At 53.3% G+C, this 16,989-nt stretch overlaps 1 protein-coding gene across 2 annotated transcripts in view; it reads right to left on the bottom strand.

The window, feature by feature from the left end:
- ZBTB7C (zinc finger and BTB domain containing 7C) overlaps window positions 1–16,989 on the bottom strand; it is a 290,471-nt gene that overhangs the window by 222,160 nt on the left and 51,322 nt on the right. For both annotated transcript variants that reach the window (XM_059707245.1, XM_059707246.1), the window contains exon 2: window positions 1–55. This exon is cut by the window's left edge. The gene's annotated coding sequence lies outside the window, so the exon portion shown is untranslated. The remainder of the gene's footprint in view (window positions 56–16,989) is intronic.

A 16,989-nucleotide genomic window follows, 5' to 3' on the forward strand; every position in this document is an offset into this window, starting at 1 on the left:
CCCACTCCTCAGGGGTGGTGAGGCCTCCTGAGAGCCCAGCTGCCTCAGAGGGGACCTGCGGAAGAACGGAGGTCTCTGTTACCTGGGCCAAAGGCACATGTCCAAGTTTTAACTGTTCTAGAACTTTCCAGCTATCTTCTCATTGCTCTTTATTATTAGGTCTTGCAATTCCTGGTGACTATGTGAATTCTACATCAGCCAGCGTCTTTCTTCACTGTCCATGTCCCACCCACCAACACAATCCCCAAGCCTCAGCCTGCATGTACACACACACACACACACACACACACACACACACACACACACACACCTGTATTCCTGTCTTCTTACCCTGCATATTTCTTATCTTCCTGAAAGACCCACCTTTACTCACTCATCCTAACCACCATTCAGAGTTTGGCTCATAACCACCAACAGAACCTCACTGCTCAGGAAAGAGGAAGGACTGGGGTGCTCTCCTCCACCAACGAGACCACAAAGAACAAGAACATGCCTACTGAGGACCGTCCTCAACTCTGGTAGCCCAGGTCCCTGCGACAAGGCTTCCGGTGGCTGTGGTTTGGGGGCTCCAGAAGGCCACCGACCTATGGCTGATGGAGAGCCTCGTTTCATAGACCTTCACGCAGAGCGAGAGACAAGAGTGGAGGGTGCAGACCTCACTGGGTGAGGGACACAGACACTGGACACTGAGTGACATTTCACAGCCAAGACTGTGGCTCACACTATGGGGTGTGGGGGTGGGTGGTAAGGGGCTCCAGCTAGAAGCAGCCCTGCCCTGTTGTAGAGGTCTGCTCAGCCCTGCACCTCTGACCAGGCACAGGCTCCAGCAACTAGCGGGGGGAGGGAAGGGCTCCTGCTGCCTCATGGCTGTGACCCTGAGCTCCACGCAAATCTCAGGCTCCTAACCTTAACCCTAACCCTGCTGAGAAGGGGCTGTAGCAGGTGGTCAGCTCTGCCAGGGCACCCAGCACTGTAGATAAGAGGAAGCACCATGGACAGGGGTGGGGGTGGGGAAGGAAGGCAGGCACAGGAAGTCCCATGGATTTTGTAAACACAAGGATGGCCATGTCTTACAACACCTATAATGGTTTATACCCTTCAAGCTGTGTTTGCATCCACTGGAATGTAAAGGGGTATTTTAAAGATGAGACAACAGAAGCACAGAGAGGTTAAGAATCTCACTAAAGGTCACACAGTAAGTTAATGAAAGAGTCAAGACTGGAATTCTTGATTCCCAATTATCATTCTTTCCATCAAGTTCCACGGTCCTAGGGTAATTTCATGTCCCCTCTGGGGTGTAGCCAGCCAATAGGAGTGGGAAGGCAGGGACAGAGACAGGCTTGGCCTGCGATGGGGGGATAGGGAGAAGAGCACAAACATGCCTTTGGTTCCTCCCCTGACAGGAGAGTCTAGGAGGAGAAAGCACAGGGAGAACAAGTGATAAATAGGGAAGACAGGGCTGTGGAGGCTCCCAGCCGCCAGGAGCAGCCCGGGCAGAGGAAACCGGCAGTGACAAATAGCCCTGCCTCGGGCCTGTGCTGACCTTGAGCCCCCTGGGTGGCCTGGCTCCCAGTGGCTCTGGTGTCCGAGGCATTTCTGGGCAAGGCAGCACTGGGGCTTAGAAGTCCCTTTGAAAGAACAAAGAAATTATTACTATTGCCTTCAAAAAGCACATGTATGTGCAATGCTCTTTTGTATCTGTGACTTATTTCTAAATAATAAAAACGGGGGGCGGAGCGGGGGGGGGGACCGTGCAGTTCCACCCGTATACGTGAAGAAAGATCTTGGCTGCTCCTGACAGTGGGATTCTCTGCTGGATTCCAAAGCGGCTCTGCTTCTACTGACACAGAGGAAGTCCCGACCGAGGAAATTCCTACCAGGCGAGGGGAGGCAGAGTCTCCCCACACGCCCACCTCCAGCCAACAGAGGACCAGACCTCAGAGCATCAGGCCACAGGAAGAAGAGAAAGGCACCTCCTGGTGTCAGCGCTCTGTGTCCCGGACAGCCCCAGGGGCCTCATTCATCCTTGCAGATCTTAGTGGGCCTACTGTGTGCGCCGGGTGCCATGCAGGAGGGAGACCATGCTGCACCCTTTAGAAGCCGGCCACCAGCCGACCCCGCTGGCTGCAGGTCACCTGGTGGCAGCTCCTGAAGCCAGCAGCCGCCGGAGCACATCCGTTTTTGCTGGGGGTGGGGAGGGTGAGAATAGGAGCCCTCGAGCCCTCCTGCAAGGTGGGGCTGAAACATATTCACAGCAGATGGTGCTGTCGCCCTCACTCCGGGATTCTCATTCCTAATTATCTGTGCTGTCAGCAAAACAATTAACCCTCGAAGAAAAATTGCACCGTCCACTCCCAACCACATGAAAAGGCAATTTTTTTCCAAGGACGAGGGACACTTAGGGCAGCGGCACAGGGAAAATAGGGCAGCCTTGTGTTGGGTTCCGGATCTCACTCTCCCTGGGTGATTTCGCCACCCTCTAACCCCCAAGGTCGGCCACAGGCATTGCACCGCAGCCCCTCCCGCCTCTGAGCCTGCATTTCCTTTGCCATAAAAGGAGGGTGTGACTCTGATCCCTGGATTCCTGGGGTCCCCTTCAGGCCCACAAGCCCAGCTCTTTTCCTTCGAATTTAAGTTCCTTTAGAGCAGAGACTGAATTTCCATTTGTTCCCTCCTTCATTCATTCACTCACTTATTCATCTGTTCATTCACCCATCCATCCATTCATTCACTCACTCACTTATTCTTCCATCCATCCATCCATCCATCCACTCACTTGTTCTTCCATCCATCCATCCATCCATCCATCCATCCATCCATCCATCCATCCACTCACTTGTTCTTCCATCCATCCATCCATCCACTCACTTGTTCTTCCATCCATCCATCCATCCATCCATCCATCTATCCATCCACCCATCCATCCATCCTGTTATTGTGTATTTACCAAGTTTCTCCCAGGTGGTACAAAGAAAATATTTATTCGCCCTCTTGACCACTACTTGAGCTTTCTTCCTCTGGGTTGTGGGGAGAGGAGGGAAGGAGGGGGCAGGAAGGTGGGGGCTGCCAGGGGCTTGAGGACTTGGCGCTCGCTTGGCATAAGGCTTAGGAGGGAAGTCCTGATGCTGCATTTGGATTCTCTCTGAAGATTCGGCTGCAGGAAGGCAGCCTCCGCTACAGAGAGCTGAACTTGATGAGCAAGCCCTGCGGTCCCCGGGGCAGGCCTGCAGAGGTGGAGACGTGCAGTATTAGGAGAGCTGAAAGCTCCTAACAGCCACCGTGGGCGGGCGAGTGACAGCACAGGGCTGCACCTCGCAGGTCCTCAGGAACTACGGAGGCCTGAGTGAATGGAAGGGCTAAGGCATGACGCCTGTCACCCAGGAGTCTCCTGCTTAAGGCTGGGATCATTTGGTCTCGTCCATCCATCGTCGTGCACTGTCATGGAAAAGAAGGCAGGGTGAGCAAGGAATTGTAGAACCTTCTCTGTCAGAGCCTTCATGATGATGTCACCTGGGGCCATGTTTTGCAGGTGCCACCTGGAGAAGGTAAAGGGCTGGTGGCTCACAGATGGGGAGAGGTGGAAGAGACTCTCCCACAGGTGGCCCCACATCCAGGTCGCACCCTGTCTCACTCCACACCACCTCCTAGATTGCCCCTGGAGGACAAGAAAGAACAGGGCACTGTTGCTCTCCCCCCTCCCACCCCCTGCAACTGGGCGGGGCAGGCAGCTGGGACTGCTCTCCACCACCATTCTGACCAGTTCGAGCCACAGGGCATCTTCGTTGCCTCTCCCTGCCGCCCGGCTGGCTACCAGCACTGGCCTCAGTCAGTACCAGGAGCACCGGCTCAGAGGCCAGCGCCTCGGTATAAAGGAGTGTGTTTATATTCAACGTGGGCTGTTGCCCACTCAGAATCTGCCCACTCGAAGGCAGCACATGTGACCGCACCCCCTGCCCAGAGCCCAAGCGGGACAGATGCCAACCTCTGGCTGGAGACATTTCCAAATATGAGCCTGGCACAAGGAGTCAGGTTCCCAGGCCTCCTCTGCCCTGGGGGACCCAGCCAGGATTTCTGAGGCTGCGGGAGGGTGAGGGCTGGGGGCAGGCGGGATCAGGAGGCAGCCAGCGGAGACAGCCACCAGCCCCGGATACACCACCTGCACCCCTCCCTGGCCTTCCAGCCTCATTAGGGAAGAGAAAGGATTACCTTGCACCCAGAAAGTCTAATAAATTTCCCGAAACCCTTGGCAGGGTGGACAGGAAGCCGCTGCCTTCTCAAATGTGCATGGATTAAAAATACACAAATGGAATATTTTTTCTTCCCCTCTCCTCAACCCCCTGAAGCCTGGGATGCTTGTTAAAAATAGCCTTGCTGTGCACGATCCTGCAAGACCCAACGCTGGCAGGAAAATTAAGGAGACATTGAAGACAGCGCTAAGTGGTTACCCCCAGGGAGTGGGCTGGGGACGGCCCGGCGGAGGGTTTTCAAGTGTTTCCGGACATACTTCTACACTGCTTGGATTTTTAACAACAAGCAGACATTATTTTAACTAGTTTGTTTTATGAAACGGAGGTTCATCCATTGCATCCTCCAGCCTAAACTTAAGCCTGAACTTGCACTAACCTAGCAACTCAACATTGCCCGGTGCTGGCTGGCCTGAAGGGGCAACAGATAAAAATACAGCAGAGTCAGGAAAGGAGCACTGAGTCCAGAGTCTCGGATCTGTAACTAGCTGGCTGTGTGACCTCAGACAAGTCACTTGAGTTCTCTGGGCTTCAATTTCCTTGCCTTTTAAATGAGGGAGTTGGATTAAATGCTAAACCAGGTAGCTTCTGACATCCTAGCATTTCACAGAACATCTGAGACTTGGCCTGTGTTTATCCTTAATGGGCAAAGGGACTGTGTCCAGAAAAACAGAGAGAAACACATCAATTGGTTGCCTACTGCAGGAGCCCTGACCAGGGCCAGGGCCAGGGCCAGGGAGGAGGCGACCACCAAGGTACATGCCCTTGACCAGAATTGAACACGGGACCCTTTGGTCCACAAGCCAACGCTCTATCCACTGAGCCAAATCGGCTAGGGCCAGAGGTGGGGTTTTAAAGCAGGAGCTAGGTAGGAAGAAGAGAAGCTGTTTTGAGAGCAGAGACCAACTCCATACCTTGCTGATGGAGTTTGCAAGGTAGAAAGCACATCCCTCAGTACCCAAAATGCCCTGAGTTCTAATCCTGACTCCAGCTGTTAGTAACAATGTGAAGTTAAGAGTTTATCCCTGGTAAAAATCGACTTCCTCACTTATAACTGGAGTAAGAATACTCACATCCAAAGTCTACTATAACTATTCTATGTAATAAAATAAAACAGTACCCGGCTTATTGTAGGAGCTTAACATCCTTTTATTCTTTTCTTCCTCGGGTCGGTACCCTACACTGCACTGCAGGGTGGTTAAGAGTGAGGGCTCTGGGTTCAGGTTTGTACGCCAGCTCCACCACCCATGCGCTGTGACCTTGGGCAGGAACTGAATTTCTCTGTGCCTCAGCTTCTTTATCTATACAGTGGGCGTGATTGTGGTGGTGGTGCTACCCCAGCCCACATTCCTGCCCCTACTAGCCAGCTGGGCCCTCAGTTTTCAATCCTGCATCTTCCACGGATTTGACTTGTCGACCTTCCTTCACAGACCTCCCCTCCGCACAACCTCTCCAAGGATCCTGGCCCTATTCACCCTGCCCCCTCGCCATTTGGTGTCCACTCAGCAGGTTGTTCGCCTGGCCAGGAGTGTTGATTCTATCCTTGGGTCATGGGGAAGGTGTGTTTCAGGTCAGTGCTTCTCAAGCTTTAATGTGCTTATGGTACAGCTGGCGTGGCTCAGTGGTTGAGTGTTGACCTATGAACCAGGAGGTCACAGTTCGATTCTCAGTCAGGGTACATGCCCAGGTTGCGGGCTGGATCCCCAGTGTGGAAGAAGCAACTGATTATTGATTCTCTCTCATCACTGATGCTTCTATCTCTCTCTCTCCCTCTCCTTTCCTCTCTGAAATCAATTAAAAATACGTATATATTTTTAAAACGTGCTTATGAATCACCAGGGGATCTTGTCCAAATACAGATGTAGATTCTGATTGAGTAGGTCCCACATGGGGTCTAAGATTCTGCATCTCTAACAAGCTCCCAGGGGTGCCCATGCCACTGGTCTGGGACCGCCCTTTGATTAGCAAGGCTGTAGAGCAGAGGAAATCCTGGCGCGCGGGTGTGTGTGTGTGTGTGTGTGTGTGTGTGTGTGTGTTCGTTTCCGCGGGGGGGGGGGGGGGGCGGGGTGCGCGTTTGGACAGGGACAGGGACAAAGTTGGCCAGCTGGCCAAATCGTAAGGAGTAGAATTTTCACAGCGATGGCATGATGGGTTCAAGAGACACTGAAGAGGCGAAGTGGGAGAATGTTTTTGAAAAGATGTGATATCACCCAACCAATACAAATAATGCTTATTGAGGTAACGCGGCAACTCAGAAAGATGCGTAGGACATGGTAACTGAAAAAGCAGACCAGCAACCACATGCATGCTCACCGTCCACTCTGCCAAGTACACGTTTAAGAAACCCGATGGAGGCTGCGGCTCAGGGCCACCAAGGCCGTGTCACAGTAAGGTAACCACACTTTCCCTTAATTATTTATTTGTCATTTTCTAGATGTCCTTAAAGAAGTTTTATCGTTTTTGTAATTTAAAATGTATCTGCTATACGTTCTCAGATGCCCACTTCCCCCAGCTTGTCCGTTATGCTGTGATACGGAGGTTTGGTACATTTCGAGCGCCAACTGCCATAGTTACAAGAGCTGGGAAATGGTGCCTTAAACCTTCTCAGTCAAACCCATAAATAAAGCAACCCAGATTCTGTTTTCCCTCGAAGCCAAGGGTCCAGCGCGTTGGAAGTCTGGCGCTATCACCTGTCACTATAGCAACAAGGAGACCCTGGTAACCCCGAGCTTGTGGTTATTAAGAGTAGAAATGGGAAGTCTGTGGTAGATGTTCAGGAAAAAGCTGCCGCAGGTTTGCACTGGACGGGCCGGGGTTGGAGCCCTCTCCGCCTCTCTTGCAGGAAATAGAAAACAAGAATCCGACTCCAGGAGCTGGCTCCCACGAAGGTACAAGGAGTGCTCATCATTTTCTTCTTTGTTTCCCACTTCAGGGCTGTAAGCTGCCTTTCAAACCCGTTCCTGACATGCCTGAAGGGGGGTTGTTCTAGAATAGGTATCAAAGCTTCTGTCCATGGGGTGAATGCCTGGGGTTTGCTGATATAGCGATAGGCTCACACCCTGCCCAACTCCCTGCCCCCAGACCGCCCTGTGCACCTTGGGCCAGCTCTCCTGGCTCACCAGCACCACCCTCCCATTCACTGGGCTCCATCCCATTCTGCACAGTGTCTCTGCAACTTGTCCTTGGGCAGATGTCTCAGGCCCCCAATCTCCCATCCACCCCTTGGCTCTGACCTCTAGGAGGCCGGAGGGGGTCCCAGCCCTGGTCTGGCTGCTCCTGCCCGAGGTACCATGTCTGAACCCAGCCCCTGAATCCATTTTGCACGCTAGTGAATCAAGTTCAAAGCCCCATTCTGCCACCATCTGGCTCTAGAACCTTGGGCAAAGCACTTCACATCTCTGAGCCTTGATTGCATCATCTATAAAGAGTTTTCAGTGGGTGTACGGAATCGCGTGGTCTCTTCCAGCCTTAACACTCTATGATGCCGTCAGGAACAGCCTTTATCTAGCCGTACACATGAGTTATTTCACTAACGAGAATTTTCTAGATGACTGAAATTGTCCTTCCAGCAACAAAATGTGTTTTGTTTCAAACCTACTGCACAACATATTTCTTTAATGTTCATATACTTCTCTTCCTCTTGGGGCAAGGAATATAAAACCTAAAATTTGTGCACATCTCTCCCCAGCTCTGTTACACACACACACACACACACACACACACCCGTTCAAAAACACCTGTCCCAGCTTTGCTCCTTGCGAGGCTGAGGCGCTAACCATAATGCAACCTGTCTTGGCGGCCCTCTGACACCTCTGCCAGGCTCTGCTGTGCGGGCGATTGGTCCCTGCCATTAGGGTCTCTCTCCTCTTCCACCTGCCGCTTCCCACAGTGAGGTGTCCTACTGTGCCTGCCTGGGTGTGCCTGCCCACGGGAGCTCCCCCTGCTTCCAACGTGCGACTCGGAATACTCCCAGGCCAGGCCAACCTGGGACACCGAGCAGGGTCAGCGGCAGGGGTGTCCTTAGGAACGAGGAGCACGGTTTCGGCCATGCTCAGAGGTACGTCTCCCTCCCGCTGACAGCTCTGTGCCGGGTAAGAGAGGCCATGGCAGGCCGACCTCTGGATGCGCGCAGTCTCTGCCTTGAGCCCTCACCGGAACGGGCACTTATCTCTGCCTCACTGGCTGTGGGGTTTAGAGACTGTGAGAACTGCACACTTTAGCACATGGGCGGACTAGAGGTAAGCTCAGGCTTAGAATCCAACCCCAACCCCATACGTTCCTGCTGTCGGAAAGGAGTGTTCTGCAAACTGACCCCCAGTTTCAATATGCCCTTGCCTGCTTCTTCCCCTAAGACAGTGGTTCTCAACCTTCAGAACCTTTAAATACAGTTCCTCATGTTGTGACCCAACCATAAAATTATTTTCGTTGCTACTTCATAACTGTAATGTTGCTACCGTTATGAATCGTCATGTAAATATCTGATATGCAGGATGGTCTTAGGCGACCCCTGTGAAAGGGTCATTCGACCGCCAAAGGGGTCGCAACCCACAGCTTGAGAACTGCTGCCCTAAGAAGTGCTCCAATTCCCAATCCGGCGCTCTTCTCCCTGCTCTCCCCAGGAAGCCACCAGAGGACCAGGCCTGATGCAGGCTCACCGTGGACCAGACACACGTGGCAGAGCAATCCATGTGCCCACAAGGCAGCCCAGAGCCTCAGCCCTCTGCCTCTGCCCCACGATCCCAGGTGGGAGCCAGCGGCCACCAACAAGTGCCTCCTGACCCCTCTGCACACGGAGCTCTGGGGGCCTCTTCTCCTACCTGACCCAGTCACCTCTGCTTTATCACCGACCCCCACGTCCTTGGACACACGTGAACTCCCTGTTCCATGCGTGACAGGGCCCACCGCATCACTAATTCTCTGCAGGACGCCAGCAGGGGCCTGGAGGTTGTGGTCAGAAAGGAGGACTTTGGGGTTTGCAAGCGGGAGGGGGGCAGTTCTGAAAGGAGGGCTTTATGACAAGGCCAGGCTGCCAACTCCAGGAGGGGGAGCTTCCAGGGGTGAAACAGGAAAGAAAGGCACTTTGAGACCAAGGTGGGAGATGGTTTGCAAAATGCTGAGGTCGGCAAGAAAAAAGGGCAGGAAATGGGGCAGAGGAGGCCTGGCAGACCCGTGGGAGGCTGCCAAGGAAAGAGGCGAGTGATGGCCACACAGCCGGGGAAGGGGGCTGCGGAGGCCGGGAGGGCATATGATGTGACGGCGGGTTTAGCATCATGTTTGACGAACGGGCTGGACCCAAGATTCCACCCAGAGGGCTTCCAGGAAGGGGCTCCGCAAACCCACATCCCTGCTGGGTCTGGCAGCAAAGAAATGAGCCAAGAGAGTGGCATGAACCTTGCAAAAGCATAACGACCACCGAAAGCCAGGCGTTTCCCACAGGTAGGTCAGCCGGTCATCACAGCCGCCCCTGCCCTGAGCTCGCACCTGTTTCTGCTTTGTGTGGGGTTTACCAGAATCAGGGTTTTTAACCGTCAGAGCTGACGTCACCACAAGGGCCAGACCAGAACGCCAGCTCGGGTTCAGAATTCAACCCCAACTCTGCACATCCCTGCCGTCAGCCCAGCCCGGGGTCCAGCTCCCACTTTCACAGATGAGCAAACTGCGGCTCAGGAAGGGTGAGCACCCAAGGCCTCCCAGCTCATAAATGAGGAGTGAGGATTCAAACCCGGGCCACCTGCCTCCCAGGAATGCCCCTGGACCACCGCGCTTCCCTGCAGCCCATGCTCCTCTCCCGGGCCCAGGACAGTGGCTGCGGCTGCTTAGTTCCAGGGGGCCCTGCTGTGTCCCTGCATGAAAAATCTAGTCTCCCACTAATAAACATTTGTAGTTTCAAATATTTGCTCTTATAAACATCACTGCAATGAACAACCTTATCCATATGTCCTTTCCTATACGTGCTGGAATCTGTAGGATAAATTCATAGAAGCAGACTCCCGAGTCAAAGGATTTGTGCATTAAAATTTCACAGCTGCTGTTGAATTGCCCCCCCTTAGAGTTCAATCAATTCCCACACACACTTTCTCCTCCAACCCTGGGTGTGCGTGACATGTACGCTTGCGTTGGCAGGGAAGCCGCAGCTCACATATCCTCCGTGTCCCCCATCGTAATCATTCCAGGGACAGATTCAGAAAGCCCTTGGGAGTCACCACTGCTCACAATTCCCTGGACTCCCGTTGGTGACAGGGGCAGGGACTGGAAAGGAGGATGAAGGCAGCAGCCAGCAAAGGAGGGGCCCAAGTTCAAACTTTTAAAGAACAGTGGCCTTGTGCACCTCAACCAGCCAAACCGCTCCTCCCACATGGCCATCCCTCAGCGTTGGGAACCAATGGGTTCCCCAGTGGGGAGAGTATATTACCACCGACCTAAGGGGGGCCCTCAGCGCTGACCTGCTCCGAAAGGAGGTTACAAGTGATTTTGGGTTTCCAAAGTCCCAGCTGCACCTGTGCTAAGAAAGAACCGTGTTCTTGCTCTTAATCCTTACTTAACATGTTGCTTCAAACTGAATGAACCTTTTATGTGCGGAAGTCAATCGCGACTTAAAGGATAAGTTGGATCACTTATTCTGGAAGACATGAAACCTTGATCAGAGTGATTGATTAAGATTTCCTAGCAGCAGTTGTGGGGCCTGGGGAGCCCAGAAAGTGCCCATTCCCCCCACCAGTGTGGCCTGGCCCCACCTCGGCAACAGAGTAAACTCGGGCTGGGCCCAGGACCCAGAATCCTAGCCACTGGGAGATTTCGCTCTCACAGAGCATGGAGGAGGCTGGGAGGACAGACTCCTGAGGGGCATGGCAGGCCAGAAGGTGCCATGCCCCTGCCCAGCCCCCTCTCTCATTCTATTTGACCTTCTATGTTCAGCTCCAGGGTCCTCTCTCCCAGGAAGCCACAAGCCAGGATTCAGTAGGTGCCTCTCATTTTCCTAGAGCATCTTTGACCCTGAAATGTGACCTGTCTGATCCACCTGACTTGGCATCCACTGGACTGTGAACTTTCTGAAGGGACAATACTTGCTGCCCACTAAGTGCTCAATAAATGCTTGATGAGGGAATGAAACCGAGTCCCAGAAGCAGTCAGAATGGCCACCTGCCCTAACGGTGCCACCCTCCAACCTAGGCAAATGTTCGTAGCCTTACCTGGCACCAACCACTGTGTTAGGCCCTGGGGGCATCGAAGGAATTCCAATGGGGCTTCTTGTCCTAAAATGCCGCCCTGGCCCCCAAGGCCATTGTTTGAGCCACTCTTTTTAGTGGCAGCATCACCTCCAGGAAGTTCTGTCCCCAAGAGAAGTCACACTGCCACTCAGTGGTCCTCTTTAGCAGTTCAGCCAGTGAAGGGTGGGGCACAGGAGTGGGGGTTAGATCTAGGCCCAGGATACTGCCAGGGGTGAGGGGTAGACATCAGTGGGCATCCCATGGGCAGTTTGAGAGCATCAGGCACCAGGAGATGAACAGGTGCCTTGGAGGGTGTCAGGGTAAGAGCTGGACTTTAGAGAAGAACAGAAGTGACCAAAGTTAAAACACACGTGATGTACAAGCAGGTGAGCAAAGTGATGCCAGGCCCAGAGGTGAGCCAAAAAGCTGTTCTCACTGTGTCGGAGGGCCGGGCCCAGGCCTACCTCCCCCTGGCTTTCAGGGGAGCCTGGGCAAGCCATCAGCCTTAGACACCTTAAACCAGAGCCATATTATCAACTGCTATCCATTAAGTAAGAGATTAGGTGAGGGAGTTCTCGGAACCCTGGAAGCAATATAGAAACAGAAGCTGTTATAATAATAATTTGTTGTTTTTGTCATGTGTTGCCGTCTGCCTGGAGCTTCCGATCCAGTGCCTCCTGGTCCTCAAAGCAACACTAGGAGACAGGTAAGGATAGTCAGACCCAGTTTACAGATGTAAAAGCTGCAGTGCGGCTAGTTCCAGTGCAGAATCACACGGATATCAAGGGGCTGAGCTGAGAGCAGTATCCAGGTCTTCTAACTCCAAATGAAGTGTTCCTTGCGCCACCCCCGAGATGCTCCGGCATTGCTTAGAACCACAGCCTCTGTCTGTGCCAAAAGCCCTCCTCCTCTTCAATCCTGTCACTTTCCCCAAATCTGTTGATTGTTGAGTGAGCTTTCCCAGGCTCTTTGTAACCAGCAGTGTGGGGGCGGGAGGAGTAGGGGGGCAGAACATCTTGATGCAGCTGCAGGCTGGGATCAGCCCCTGACCCACTGTGGGACTGTGAGACCGTCTCTGTCCCCCCATTTCCTCTAATTCTATGTATCTTTGATGCTAAAACCACGTAATGACCCTAACTAGGCGGCTTCAGGAAAGTGCACTCAGGGCATTCCTCAAAGGGCCTTGGTCCTTTTGTGATGACATGGAGAGCAGGGCAGAGCTGCCTTCACTGAGAGGCACCTACCAGGTTCCGTCACGTCACTCCACACACGTTCTCTCAGCTATCTCATAGCAGCACCAGGGCAATGTTAGTACAGATGAGGAGTAGATGCTTGCATGGCCTGCCCACAGCCGTCATACAGCCTTGAAGTGGTTGGGCTCAAAAGGCCGTCCCTGCATTTTCCATGGGGGCAGTGTCAGGCCTCTTATCACCACCACCTCCCCCAAAAAGGCTTTATCTCCACTCCAAGCCGCCTCCTGGGCCTTCCAAAGTTTCCTCTTTCCGTAAATTATGTGACACAAGAGACATTCAAGTGGGAGCAGAAATCAGCCTCCAGTTTCTCATTCTATGAAAGCATCATCTCGCGGTGAGACTGCCCGGGAATACACCTATGAAATTCACACCTGTGGGCAAAACTCCGTCCACCTACAGGACCCATGTAAACAGGTGTGGTAGGCTGATATGACCAATCTCAACACGAACACAATTAATGGCTTAGCTCATTACAGCTTCCTGTTGGAACTTTATGTTCTCACGTACAGACCATCTGATATGGAAAACCTTGACTTGGAAACAGGAAAATAAGGAGGTGATTAATCACCTGGCAAAAGGACTCATCTGGTATCTCCTTGTCAACACATCATCCCCAAATAAAATTAGAACAGAGTTTCCCTTCCTACTCCGTTTGCGCAGCATATGTATCTAATGGACTCGGGAACATGACTGGAGAGACGTGGCTATTTCCTGCTTCCTGACGGCAAATCTAGCACCAATTCCAGCCCGTGGAGCCTGTTAAGCAGGAGAGGAGAAGGCTGGGATGCCAGGGTCTGAAACGTAGCAGTACACTTCCCCTCAATGTTCTGAAGAAAGGAAGGAAGATGAGGAATGGGGACAAAGAAACGGGGCTGAGCTATTGTGAGCGGGCCAAGCATACTGATGCCCTCCTATGCCATCGGCACCCAGGCCCCCTGGCCTAACCCACCCCAAGAACAACCTTGCTGACCAGGTCTCTGAGGGCTTTCCCGACACCCACTCTGTCTTGTACTCCTCTGACAGGGAGCTGTGGTGCTCCACCTCTGCCACACCTGGCCTTCCCTCCTCTGCCTCCAGGTTCATCCAAGCTTCCCTGGCCTTGGTGCCCTGCCCACTGGTCCTTGGAGAAGAGGCTTGGCATGGAAACCTCCTCTGAAGTGGCCCAGCATAGCATGCCAAGGTTAGTGACTTTCTTCTCGGGCCTTTCTGGTTCATAACACAAGCCCCTTGGAGAGGGTGATGTTGAGAACAAAAGGATATCATCTCCAGTAGTGACATTTCAAGGACTGTGGGGGAGAAACAGGGTGGTGAGAGGAGAGGGGAACAACAGAGAAGTCTCATGGAGCCTTGAAATCGTGTCACAAACAGGCTGTGAGCTACTACTGAAAATCTGTTTTTCAAACCTTAAAAGAGTCGATTTCCAGATGTCTGCTTTGGGCAGCCAAACTGTTGTTGATTTGTTCCCAGTTCACTATGTAATGAAGTCTGAACTCCTCACCCAAGCATGGCAGGCCTGCGACGGGCCACCCCCTATAAAGCCTTCTCTCCTTCCTGCCCCTGCTAGGGGCGCCACCGGGCGCTGGCTTCCGTGCTATGCCCCGGCCTCCTCTGGGCTATCTGCTCTGTCCCCTGCACACGGCCCAGCCCAGGGCCCTCTCACTCACCAGAGCCACTGCGCTGCACAATTCCAGGGGGTGGCATGCCCATCGCAGGCCAGATGCATGCAGTTCATGGCGCAGTAACCCAGGTCTGCCACCCCACCGCCCTCTGCTCCAGGAGCCCCCCTGCACACCCTCTCCCCAGATTCCCTGGTGCTTCCCATCTTGAGCTCATGCCAGGACCTTGACACTCACTGCCTCACAGTCTCTCGACTGCCGGTTAGAGTAGAAGTGCCCTGGGGGCAGTCACTGGGTCCGAGTCTGTAGAAATCACTGGTATTCAAAGTATGGTCCTGGGACCAGCAGCAGCACCCTGCCATCTGTGAGAAACACAGTCTTGGCTCCCTCACCCCAACCTTTTGAATCAGATGCTCTGGAGGTGGACCCAGCACCCTTGTTAGCAATTGGAGGAAGTTTGAGGACCTCTAGGAATAGGCTCCTCCGTGTACCCTGCTGGGTTTGCTGAATTGATTCGCAGGGTTTTCCACCTGGGAAAGGAGCTGGCCCAGCTGAGGCTGTCCATTCCATTGATCTGTCATGAAGACCCAGCTCCCACGTTCGCTCTAAAGAATTAGAGTGAATTTCCACGGACAGCCTTCCCAGCAGCCTGGTGTCATCACGTGAAGGCAGAACATGAAGCTCGGAGCAGCCAGCTGCCTGCCGTTCTCCAAAGGAAGCAAAGCTTGTTCCACAACTTCCCCCTGGTCCTGGGAACTCGGTAGGTAAGTCATCCATCAACCAATAGCATTTAACAATGTCCCTGTCTCCCTTCCAGTGACCTGCCCCAGTGTGGTAGGTGCTGTTCTGACAGAGCTGGGCACCTCGAGGGGCCTCCTCTAAATCCCCCACACCTTTCCCAGCCTGCCCAGGCCAAACCCCCAACATCCCAGCTCTGGGGCAAAACTGGGGTGGGGAGAGGAGGCCAGACAAGAAATAAAGAACCAGGTGGCCTGCCCTGCCCCAGACTCACTCAATTCGAATCTCTAGGAGGGGCCTGGGAGCCCCGAGTCTCCCTGGTCATTCTCATCATCAGGCCACCAAAAAACGCCCAACGAGCCCACCCTCCTTTATCTAACACGTGGGGAAACTGAGGCCCCTGGGCAGCAACTTGGCATTCCCTGACCAGCCCAGACCACAGAGCAACCTCTCCACCCTCTCAGCCCCCAGAATACACACAGTTTCTAACGCAGGGTGCCCTACACCACACTTCTAAACACTCTGCTCAGTTCTTCCTCCTGCATTGATCTGCAAGGGTCTAGTGGCAGGGCCAGGCCTTAGTCATGAGCCCCCCCCCCCCCCCCCCGCCATGGTACTATGCTCAGTTCTGGGCTCAGGGGAGCTTCAATAACCCCACCCCCACCCCATGGCCCACACTCTTCATTAGCATAGGTGCTGAGATGAACCTACAAATTGTCCATTTGAAATGCACTGGGAGATGTGTGAGTGGGGCGGGGAGGGAACATACATTCTGATGGAAGCAAACAGCCACTGCAGAACAGGTAAAGAAGGCCAGGAGGGAGGCCAGCAGTGGGGGAGAAGCTGGGTGGAGGGTGTAAGGAGCCAAAGGACAAAGGACTTTCTCCTTAATTCTGCTCAGACCAAAGCCTGGAAAAACACAACTGGGAAATGGGACACAGAGCTCACACTCTCTCACCTCTGGCTCTCAAGAGCCCTAATGAGGACACATACGAAAAGGTGACAGTGAAACAGAGACAACGAAAAGCTCCAAGGAGAACACAAGCCTGTCGGTCCTGTCTCACAGGGCCCAGGGACTCCTCACAGGGCGCCGTGCGGTGCAGGGCACAGGGCACGGACGGTGGAAGGCACAGGACCGGCTTCGCTGTGCACAGAAGGTGACTGCCGAGATGAGGAGCCTGCAGTGGGCTCCAGGACGTTCTCACTGGCCTTCAAAACACCCCACAAAAGTGATTTCATGCTCATGGTGCATGCCCACCAACACTCCAACCTTTTCATTTTCATGTTTGCTCTACACAAATGGCACATAGTTGGCATTATGTTACACAGCACAATTTCCATGCCAGTCAGGATAGGCTAGGTTAGGCTACAGCAACAACCACCAACCACTGTGCCTGTGGCAGTCACCCAGGGCTTCAGGCCTAGGCAGTAGCCACCACCTCCAATGTTGCCGACTATCCTGCCAGCTCGGGAGGCCCTCCCACTGGTGATCAAATGCTCTGACTGGAAGTGAAGCCCGAATGACACTCACAACCTACTAACTGGACTCGTCTCATGGCCCCACCCCACAACAAGGGGTATAGGAAGGACAGGCCTGCCAAGAGCCAGCAGACAGAGAGCTAATGACCACAGGACCCACACATGCACACGCACAGCCACCAGAACTGGTGCAGATGCTTCTCCAACAGAGTCCATCCCCTCCTCCCCAGTAAGGAACCAAACTTTCTCCTCCTATTTGTCATTTTCACCCAAGATGAAGGAGAGCTTTCAGAGCAGGTATAGAAAGAGGAAACCATGAAGACAGTCAAGATACGATTTTCAAAGATGATGGCAGGGGACATTATTACAATATATAACTGTACGGTCTTACAATGTACAACATTCAATATGAGTTGGAATTGCACGGGTCCATTTCCACACAATTTTTTTA

Source organism: Myotis daubentonii, chromosome 8 (assembly GCF_963259705.1).
Source record: "Myotis daubentonii chromosome 8, mMyoDau2.1, whole genome shotgun sequence".
Taxonomy (NCBI): domain Eukaryota; kingdom Metazoa; phylum Chordata; class Mammalia; order Chiroptera; family Vespertilionidae; genus Myotis; species Myotis daubentonii.